This window comes from Gossypium arboreum, chromosome 8, assembly GCF_025698485.1.
Source record: "Gossypium arboreum isolate Shixiya-1 chromosome 8, ASM2569848v2, whole genome shotgun sequence".
NCBI lineage: Eukaryota > Viridiplantae > Streptophyta > Magnoliopsida > Malvales > Malvaceae > Gossypium > Gossypium arboreum.
Genome location: NC_069077.1, coordinates 64329695 through 64341536, shown reverse-complemented (window position 1 = coordinate 64341536; position 11842 = coordinate 64329695). Strand labels below are relative to the sequence as shown.

The 11842-nt window shown below is 36.2% G+C and overlaps 1 non-coding gene across 1 annotated transcript; it reads left to right on the top strand.

Annotated features, from left to right (window-relative positions):
- The first annotated feature begins 3826 nt into the window (after positions 1–3826).
- Positions 3827–3933, top strand: LOC128280056 (small nucleolar RNA R71). Its single transcript, XR_008270237.1, has one exon. It is a non-coding gene; the product is annotated as a small nucleolar RNA R71 (small nucleolar RNA).
- Positions 3934–11842: the final 7909 nt, after the last annotated feature.

The window sequence follows — 11842 nt, the reverse complement described above, 5'->3', positions numbered from 1 at the left end:
GCAAGGATGGAGGGAGAGCCGATGCCTTGGAGCAGCTAGGATCATAGGTGGCTAAGGCAGGTATGAGGGCTTGCCAACATTTCGAAGGAGAGTAGTGGATGTGGCGATGGAGGCTATCGAAGTCTTCATCATCCATGAACTCCTCCGTATATAGCCCTAGTGCAATTCCAAAATCAGGTACGCTCAACTGGCGAACCAAACCACCGAGGTGGAACTGGACCGTTCCTGGATCATCGAACTCTGTCATAACGGTTTGGAAGTGGAATGTTGAAGAGAGTTCTAGTGTGAGCTCGAGGTACGTTGGCTCGATGATCCTAAAGACGAGCTCCCACGGGTCAGTCGTAAAAAGAGCTCAGACCACATTAGCCAGTTGAATTTGTTCAAGTGTGGCTCAATCAATACAGTAGCCCATATCTAAGGGTCGGGCCCGAAGTATCTGGAAAAGTTCCTCCTAGTTTCCTGGTAGGAATTGGAGGAATATGTGTCTTATTTCCGTAGTAGGAGTCGATGAAGATGACGCTCCTTTTCGTTTTTTAGAGGCGGGAACTGCAGCTTTCTTTCCTTTCGGGTTTGTCATAGTGTTTCTACAAAAGCAATTATAGAATTTAGTTTGGAAGAATCACAGAATAGGCAAATGAATAAGAAATAATCATTCAAATTCAGTTCCATCAAACAAACGAACAAGTAAAATAGAAATGCCTAGTAGAAAACTTAAATAAATGATCACTAGATAAAAATGTATAAAAATGAGGAAGCAAAATATGAAAGATATCAAAAGACTAGGATCTTAAGGAAAACAAAATTGCAAATTAGTGCTAATATCTAAGACTAAATGGAGTATGAAGTTAACAAGGGTAACCAAAATAAGGTTCAATAAAGCACTAAGACAGAAAAATAATAAGAATAAATAGTAATATAATAAATGAATAAGAACAATAATATTAATAATAATGTAATAACTGAGTAAAAATGTGGAAAAATGGTAATCGACGATGGTGGTGGTCGGAGGAGTGGAGAGATGAGTTGGTCACGAGCATGGGCAATGATTTTTTGGCCGTGCGTGTGTTGTGGTGGAAGGGGAAAAAGAAGGAAAAAGAAATGAGAGAAGGGAAGGTGGAAAAAGGGAAGAAGAAAGGAGAGTTGAAGGGTGGCTGGTCGGTTGGCGCACGGGCGTGGCAGGGAGGGCGTATGAAGAAGTTGCGACGGCTAGGGTTAGGGATTTTGGGGAAGGGGATGATGAATAGTGGGGGTTTATGTAGGTATTGGGGCACATGGTCGTGCGACACGCCCGTGTGCCCTTATTTTAGCCCGTGTGTTTCGTGATTTCAAATTTGGGCGCGTCTGAAATTCGTCCCACACCCGTGTTCTTTGAGTGTGTCGATGCACATTGCCGGGTCGCACGCCTGTGTTCTACTTCGTTCACTTCTCCCATGCCCGTGTGTATAGGTGCACGCCCGTGTTGGTTTATCAGTCTTGAGCAATGGTGGTGGGCACGGGCCTGTCGTACGCCCGTGTTAAATTCTCAGTTTCAACCACGGCTTCAAGACACAGGCATGTCGCACGCTTGTAGTTTTTTGACAGGTTCGCCCACTGCCACGTCGCACGGCCGTGGCAACTTATCACATTCGTTTTGGGGAAAAATTTTTCCCTGTTTTCATACAGCCATATCGCACGGTTGTGTCTACTCCCGTGGTGTGAGCACAGCCTAAGGCATGCCTGTGTGGATTAGAAAACCTGTGGCCAAGTATTCAGTTAGTGATTAAATGTTAAAAATTAAGAATTAAAGAAATTAACACCGTTAGTGCTCGGGTTGCCTCCCGAGAAACACTTATTTATAGTCTAAGCTCGACTTACCTTTCTGCTATGTGGTCATGGTGGTGCGAGGAGTTTACACTCCTCCTCCCTGCTATCAATTTTATCAAAATAAGGTATTAAATGAGTACTATTTACCTTAAAAGTGCCGAATTTAGGATGAATTACCTCGATTGTACCGTATGGAAAAATATTGAGTACCGTGAGAGGAATTTCTCCATTAGATTCAGAAGTGGCAATACGAGGATCTGCTATATCCAATAGTACATTGTCTCCAACCTTAAGTTGATTTGGTGGAATATTGAGCTCGTCAAGGCGTGGTTTTGGTTTATGTGTCTACCATTCATCTATTTCCTCAACTGTAGTCTTCGTTCTTCATAGATAGGTCCTTTGTTGTTGCTTGAACAAGGCTTATGTGCGCTCTTCGATTCTGTTTTCTGCACAGAGGGTTTCACCACATGATCAGTACTAGTAGTATGATTTATGCAATCACCCTCGATTTTTGAGGTGTTACTCAAATTACGAGCTTGAAGATTGATTCTTTCATCACCCACACGAAGTGTGAGTTCACCTGTACCAACATCAATTATCGTTCTAGCAGTTGCTAAAAAGGGCCTCCCTAAAATTAAAGGCATGCTACTATCCTCCTCTACATCTAGAACAACAAAAGCAACTGGGAATATAAATTTTTCAATTTTAACGAGTACATCTTTAATAATACCCCTAGGAAATCTGATTGTTTTATCTGCTAATTGAATGCTCATCCTACTTTGTTTGGGTTTCCTAAGACCTAGTTGCTTAAACATTTTGTAAGGCATGACAATGATACTAGCCCCTAAATCAGCCAAGGCATTATTAACATCTAAGCTACCAATTAAACAAGGAATTGTAGAACTCCCTGGATCTTTCAATTTGTTGGCCAGCTTATTCTGTAGAATGGCTAAGCAAACTACATTCATCTTCACATGTGACGCCTCATCTAACTTTCGCTTATTTGCTAAAAGCTCCTTTAAAAATTTGACTGCGTTCGGCATCTGCGAAAGATCCTCAATAAACGGTAAGTTAATATGTAATTTCTTTAAAAGTTTAAGGAATTTACCGAATTGTTCGTCTGAGCAGTCTTTCCTTGTCGCATTGGGGTATGGTACACGTGGTTTGTACTCTTTACTTACCTATTTTTGGTCATTGTGGTCCACCTCACCTTTACTTTTACTTACTACTGTTTCTTGCCTCGGTTCTGGTTCAGGTGCAACTAACCCTTCCTCATCTTGAATGGTAATCGCATTGAGTTGCTCTCTTGGGTTAGATTCAATGTTACTCGGAAGGCTATCTTGTGGTCGTTCAGATATCAATTTAGCGAGCTGGCCTATCTGAGTTTCGAGCCCTTGGATCGACGCTTGTTGATTCTTAAGTGCGGTCTCGGTATTTTAAAAGTGAGTTTTCAACATCGAGATAAACTTTGTTAGCATCTCCTCAAGGTTCGGCTTCTTTTCCTGTTGGTAAAGTGGTTGTTGGAAGCCTGGAGGTGGTGGGGGTCTCTGATTCCCTTGGCCTCCCCATGAGAAATTTGGGTGGTTCCTCCATCCTGCATTGTAAGTGTTGCTATAGGGATTATTTTAAGGCCGAGTATTATTACCCATATAATTTAATTGTTTGTTTTCCATGTTGTGGCGATAAGGTGGGTATTCTGAATTGCTCGTTCCTCCTTCACTTGCATTACATTGAATTACTGGGTGAACCTGTGAAGAACCAAGAAAATCGTCAATTTTTATATTCAAAAGTTCTACCTAATTAGAGAGCATGGTGACTGAATTGACGTTAAAAACGCCAGCTGCTTTCGTTGGCTTTGTCCTCATGACTTGCCCCTAATAATTATTCAGTGACATCTCTTCTATAAATTCATAAGCATCTTCAGGTGTCTTATTATTGATAGTCCTACTAGCGACTACTTCAACCATCTGTCTAGTTGAAGGATTCAGGCCATTGTGAAAAGTTTGAACTGTAGCCAGAGTGGTAACCATGGTGAGGGCACCTTCTAAACAGATCCTTGTATCTCTCCCATGCATCGTAGAGTGTTTCTAGATCCATCTACATAAAAAAAGAGATATCATTCCTTAATTTAGCCGTTTTAGTCGACAAAAAATATTTTAGTAAAAACTTTTCGGTTATTTGTTCCCAAGTAATGATTGACCTCTGTGGTAACGAGTTCAACCACTGTTTAGCCTTATTTCTTAATGTAAAGGGAAATAACCGAATACGAATGGCATCATCAAAAACGCCATTGATTTTAAATGTGTCGCAAAATTCCAGAAAATTCGCCAAGTGATTGTTTGGATCCTCATCCTGCAAACCATCAAACTGAACAAATTGCTGTATCATTTGAATCATGTTAGGTTTCAGTTCAAAATTATTTGTAGCAATAGCAGGCCTAACTATACTTGACTCAGTTCCTGTTAAATTCGGTTTAGCATAATCATACATAGTGCACAAAGCAGGATTTTGATTTACTGGATCAGCAGCAATCGTAGGAGGTAGCGAATTTTCCTGATCAGCCATCTTCCCCGATTGTGGTTTGAATATCGTCTTCTTGCTCTTCCTCTGTGTATCTTAAGCTTCACCTTATTTCTCTTCGGTTTCTGCGAGCTGTGCGATCGATCTCACTATCAAAAAGTAATGGTCCTGACGGGTTTCTTCTGGTCATAAACTAGAAAAACCTGTCAAAAGCGGATAAAAGAGAAAATTAGAAACGAAAATAAAAATTTAAATTGCAAATAAAGTAAAATGGCTAAAGTAATAAAAATCGAGTGTTCCTAATATCTTAATTCCCCGGCAATGGCACCAAAAACTTGATACGTGATATTCACGACAGGTTTTAAAAATTTATAATTAATCATTCTTGAAACTAACTATTATCACGATGAAGGCAAGTGTACCTATCGAACAGTAGTATAGCTTTAGCAAGATTAGATTGTCGAACCCAAAGGAACCAAGAGTACTAGTAATTACTTTCTTTGTATTATCTAGCCTAAAAATTAAGGGATTTGTTTATCTAAACTAATTAACTAAACTAGGGATGCACAGAGAGAAAATTGGGGAAAAGCTTTTGGGAAAACTCGATTGATTAAGACAATACCCAAGGAAAAACCCACCTAGACTTCACTTGTTATTTAACTCTGAATCAGACAATTTATTCATTTGACTTGATCTATAGAAATCCCTAAGTTATATTATTATCTCTCTCGAGACTAATAACATCTAACCCTAGGTTGATTAATTGAAATCTCTTTCTAATTAACACCCTGGTGTTGCATTAACTCAATCTATGGACTCCCTTATTAGGTTTCACCCTAATCTGACAAAATCTTGTCACCCTATCTCTAGGCGTGCAATCAACTCCGCTTAATTACGACAAATTTACTCTTAGACAGGGACTTTTGCTCCTCTGAATAAGCGCATTAACTTGAATCAATATCCTGGAATATTAAAACAAGAATTAAGAACACATAATTAAGAACAAGTCAAATATTTATCATACAATTCAGATAATAATAACAAGATACGTCTTAGGTTTCATTCCCCTTAAGTATTTAGGGGGTTTAGTTCATAATTATGGAAGAAAACATCTCAAAAGAATAAAGATAACAAAACATAAAGAAAACCCAAACTCCTGAAGGAAATTGAAGGGAGATTTTCAGTCTTGACAATGAATCTGGCTTCTGAGATGGATCAATCGGCTTTCCTTGAGTAATTCCTTGCCTCATACTCTCCGTCCCCCCGTTAAGTGCCTCCTTAGGTGTTTAAATAGGCTTTAGAATGCCTAAGAGCCCTCAAAAGTGGCCTTTTCTGAATAGGACTATACTTGGGCTCGACAGGGATACGCCCGTTTGCGATTGCTTCAGACTGTGGTCAAGTTGTTAAATAGGCATGGGCGTGTGGTCTACTATTGTGAGTCGTGCTTCAATTCTACCAAATGGACATGGCTGTGTGGCCTACCCGTGTGAGGAAGTCCAGGCCGTGTTGATTTCCCATGTTGGCCCGTTTTCGACTTTTTTTGGCCCATTTCTCGCTCTTTTTACTCTCTTATGCTGACCTAAGTATAAAACATGAAATTAAAGGATTAGGAGCATCGAATTCACCAAATCTAAGGAGAAATCATCCTTAAATGTGCTAAGCATAGGATAAAAATATGTATAAACTACGGTTTATCAATAAGTAACAGTAAACATTTAAGTGGGAAAAATTGAAATACTAAGTAAATTTTTTAAACTAAAAAGTGGCTAAGATAATGAGGAGGTTAAGGCTTAAAAACCTGGGCCATAATGTACATGCAAAAAAAAGAAAATAAAAGTTAATTAAATTTATTGAATCAATTGAAACAAAGAGATGAAAATAAACAATGCATGAGAGAAATATTAATCAGTTGGAAAAAATGCTGGAAGTTTTATCATGAAGTGTAGGAGCTCCAAAGTAATGTTTTAACCGCTGGCCAATGACTTTGAAAGTAGACCCAATTTTTCATCTTTGACGTCTACTGCTTCGTGAGTATGTACCTGAACAACTTCGAATGGACCCAACCATTTTAAGCATGGAATTGAAAGCAAGACTTGTTGTCCAGGAACAAATTGCCATGGCTAAATTTTGTTGGCATGTCATCTTTTGGTCTTTTCTTTGTACAGTTTGGAATTTTCATAGGCTTGAGTTTGATATTCTTCCATCTGATTTAGCTCTAGTAAGTGATTATTTCCAGCAGATTGCCAATCCATATTCAGTTTCTTAATTGCGCATAATGGATTTTGTCCCAGTTCAACAAGCAAGTGGCATGATTTACCATAAACAAGCTAGAAAGGTGACATGCCCAATGGTGTCTTGAAAGCTGTATGATATGCCCACAAAGCTTCATCCAATCTTGTTGGCGAATCTTTTCGGTTGGGATTGAGTACCTTCTCCAGAATTTTTTTAGTCTCTCTATTAGAGATTTTGGCCTGTCCATTCGTTTGAGGATGATACGCTGTGGCAATTTTATGTCGCATTTCATATCTGTTAAGAGCATTGGCAACTAACTTGCAATCGAAGTGTGAACCCTCATCACTGATTAACGCATGTGGGATACCAAACCGCATAAAAATATTTTTATGAAGAAATTTCAGTACCGATTTGGCATCATTTGTGGGTAGAGTAGTGGATTCAACCCACTTGGAGACATAATCAACAATGACCAATGTATAGATATTTCCCCTAGAGGGTGGAAATGGCCCCATAAAATTAATTCCCAAAACATCGAATAGTTCCAGTTCTAAAATATCTTGCAAGGGCATTTCATATCTCTTGGATAGATTTCTAGTCCTTTGATAGCGATCACATGCCTTACAAATTTCATGAGCATCTTTAAACAATATTGGCCAATAAAAACCAGACTAGAGAACTTTTGCAGCAGTTCGTATACCTCTAAAGTGGCCTCCATACGGTGCTGAATGACAGTGGTGTAGAACATTCTGAATTTCATCATCTCGAATACATCTTTGAATGATTTGGTTTGCACACTACTTGAATATGAATGGCTCATCCCAGTAGTACTGCTTAACATTATGGAGGAATTTCCTTTTTCCTTGACTAGGGAACTCGGGTGGCAGCAATCCATTGACGAGAAAATTAACAATATCAACATACCATGGGAATGCTATGGCAACCAACAACTGCTCATCAAGGAATTCATCTTTAATCAAATGAATATTACCATCGTTATTCCCTGCTTCTAGGCGTGATAAATGATCAGCCACTAGATTTTTTTATGCCCTTCTTATCCCTAATCTCCAGATCAAATACCTACTGCAGCAAATCCATCGAATTAATCTGAGTTTAGCATCTTTCTTGGTCACCAAGTACTTCATAGCAGAGTGGTTCGTATACACTATGACTTTAGAGCCCACGAGATAAGCACTAAATTTGTCGAAGGCAAATACTACAGCTAACAGCTCCTTCTTAGTGGTGGTGTAATTTAACTGTGTATCTATCAACGTATAGCTGGCATAGTATATAGCATGAAATACCCTTGCTTTTCTTTTCCCAGGACTACTCCTACAACAAATTCACTTGCATCACACATCAATTCGAACAATAGGGTCCAGTCTTGTGCAGTGGCTATTGGTGCTATGATCAATCACTTCGTCAGTTCCTCAAATGGTTGCTAGCATGGCCCATCGAAAATAAAAGATCTATTTTGTTCCAACAATGTACAAAGAGGTTTTCATATTTTGGAAAAATCTTTGATAAATCAATGATAGAATATTTCGTGACCGAGGAAGCTTCGAGTACCTTTTACTGAAGTAGGTGGTGGCAATTTCTCTTTACTTTATCAATGACAATTCATTGCTGTGAAATTTTATGTCCCAAAACAATGCCCTCACAGACCATGAAGTGGCGTTTTTCCCAATTCAGCACAAGATTGGTTTCTTAACATCGGCAAAGAACTAACTCTAGATTTTGAAGTAGTCTTCAAATGTATTGCCAAACACCGAGAAATCATCCATAAAGATTTCTAAGAATTTCTCCACCATGTCTAAAAATATAGCCATCATGCAATGTTGAAAAGTTGCAGGGGCATTGCATAATCCATATGGCATTCTTTGAAATGAAAAAGTTCCATACAGACATATGAATGTGCTCTTCTCTTGATCAGTAGGAGCTATGGCAATTTGATTGTACCCTCAGTATCCATCCAGAAACTAGTAGAAGACTTTCCCTGCTAGTCTATCCAACATTTGATCGATAAATGGCAAAGGGAAATGATCCTTCATTGTTGCTTTATTGAGTTTCCGATAATCCATACAAACCCTCTATCCCGTGATAATATGAGTGGGAATAAGTTCATTGTTATCATTGCTTACCACAGTGACAACCCCTTTTTTGGGTACACACTGAACAAGGCTCACCCAAGAGCTATCATAAATTAGGTATATGATTCTAGCATCCAACCATTTGATAATCTTGTTTTTCACCACTTCCTTCATGATGGGATTCAGTATCCTTTGCTACTCAATAGATTTGCCATGGCAATCCTCCAGTATTATCTTGTGCATGCAAATTGTTAGACTGATTGCTTTGATATCTGTAATTGACCACCCTAAGGCTTTATAAATTTCCTTGAAACTTCCAACAATTGAGCCTCTTGGTAAGTTTTTAACTTAGTAGAGATGACTACTGGCACTACATCAAAATAGGTTTTTAGTGGTGCTTTTTTGGGCCTATAGCGGTGCTTATAAGCGTTGATAAAACTATTTGCGGGTTTTTTATTAGCGCCACAAAAAACGCCGCAATAGACAACGCCGCTAAATTTTACGACATTTATTTTAAAAAATGCCGCTATAGAACGTGACCTTTAGCGGTGCTTTTCCCACAAACGCTGCTATAGAACGTAGCCTTTAGCGGCGCTTTCACAAAAAACACCACTAAATTTAGCTGATTTCCAACATCCCATTTTCATTGATATACAACCCTTCCTGTAACAACCAAAAACAACAAATATAAATCCAACCAAAGACAACAAATACATATCCAACCAAAAACAGCAAATCTAAATGATACTTCAATTCCAACGAAAGATATATGATCTAAATTAATAAATGAAATAACAAAATATTCTTACAAAAATGTTAAAGGTTATAATGTTAAAATATTCTTACAATAAGAAACAAACATCTAAGATGCCAGATTTTGTGACTGCTGAAACATCATCATCATATTCTGAAGCTGTAGCTAGAGGGCGTCGTATTTTTTGCTTTGCTCTGCTACCCTCGTTGTTGCCTCTACTTTAAGTTGTAGTTGGAGTTTTTCATATTTTCTTTGAACCTCTGCTTCTCTGGATGCTGCCTCCGCTTTAAGTTGAGCAATTTTCTCAATCGTGCTCGCTTGCATCTGAGCCACCTGGTCTCTTAACCTTTGAACTTCAGCTTGAGCTTGACTTCCCGAAGGCATGTATTGCTGCGAGCTGGATCCAAAATATTGGGTTGGGTTAACAAAAGATCCTTGAAATCGAACCGACCATACCTTTTAGAACCCAAAACATCAGTAATAATTCGGTTATCAATGTCTTTAAGATTAACAGAACTATCATTCGAAGCAATCGCTTCATACTCCCCTTTTTTATCCTTTAGTTTCTCCTAATAAATCAATCAAAGAGTTAGAAACAAAATATATAATAAAAAAAAATGCAACATAATTTAACACTGAAATTTAATTCAAGTAATACATATCAAGTATCAAGTATCAAGTATCTAATGGGTGTAAACTAATTTAGGTAAGTTGTTTTTTATAAGTATATATTTATGTATTACGTAAGTTATGTAAGTTATGATATGATATATATTTATATACGTTATGTAAGTTATATAACTTATGTAAGTTATGATATGATATTTATTTATGTATTATGTAAGTTATGTAAGTTATGATATGATATATATTTATGTAAGTTATGTAAGTTATGTAACTTATGTAAGTTACGATTATCATATTTAATTTTAACTTTAAATTTTAACCCTTTAATTATACTATTTTAATTTATAAATTTTAACTTGTCCATGTGCTTGAACCCAAAGCGCTCCGCTCAATTTGTGGTTAGTCATTCGGGGATTAATTAGATGAGTTTGTCATCTAATATCTGGTCGGAGAAAGTTATACGATGATCAATTTTAAAAAAATATACTAGTACGATAAATTCATTTTATAAACTTATTTTTTCTTTATTTAGGATAAGAATGAGTTATAATTTGATGGTTAATGAAATAACTTTTCATTTTAAAAAGCTATTAAATCATTTTTTAGTTAAAAGATAAGTAATTTTATTTTTATATAAAAATAAATTTAATTAATGGTAAATATTATTATATTGATAAAAAATTATTTTAAGTTTTTGCATACATTTAAAAATATTAAATATTAAAATCAAACATTATAATTTTCAATATTATTAAACATATATATTAATTAGTATTAAATATATATCTTTAGTCAAAAGAGAGTATTTAATCATGTAATAAATTAATATTTTTAGTCAAAATATTGAAAAACATGTTAATATTTTAATAAAATATTGATCTCCATGATAGCGAAAATAATAAAATAAATGTAAGAATTAATTTCAAAATATGTATAGTAATAAACTTGAAAATAATTTATAAACTAAAATGGAAACAAAAAACCCTTTCAAATTGATTGCAAAAAAGGAAAAGGACTTGTACTACAACTTCCTTGAAATTTAAGAAGCTTTCCATATCACATTAGAACAACCAGAATGAAATACATTATCACAAGATCCTATACATGGCGAACAATACCTAAAAAGGAAATTTAAGTAATAAAGAAACTAAAAGAAAATGAAAGTAGAAGGAAACCTGTATTTTTGAAGAATCAAGTTTTTCAACTTCTCTTCTTATTTCAAACATTAAAAAACTCAAGTGATAATTTCAAATAACAACATATACGCATGAGCACAAGATCATTCATATTTCAAGTTCCAGAAAAAGAAAGTGCAGAAACTAACAGCAGAAAAATAAATACTACAACAAGAACTGTCTACCTATGTTTCAACAATCGGCTTCCTTACAAGTTCTTTCAATAGATAGTGCACCTAAAGATCAAAGCACATGGCATTTAACAATCAAAATTCAGTAGTTATAGAGGAATTTCACTTTTAGCAAACTTAGAAAAGAATTAATAGACTTGTTGGCACAAAAATGAAAACTTTTTTCCATATATTATTTCTGAATTTATGAACTGTGAGTTTTATAGAAAGTATTAATGCTTAAATTTTGATAAAGCAAGGAACTAAATATCTGATTTAAGATCTGGTTCTTCAAAAGGCTAAATCCTAAATATGACTTATCAGAAGCTTAATTTTCCACTTTTCAAATATAAGTTTCTTAGCTTTTTAAGCAAATTTCCTCTAAACAGATGCATACTAAATGCTTTCCAGTAGATGAACCTAAGTTCTATACTTAATGTCTGAGTATTATTATATCTATGTATTGTAGAG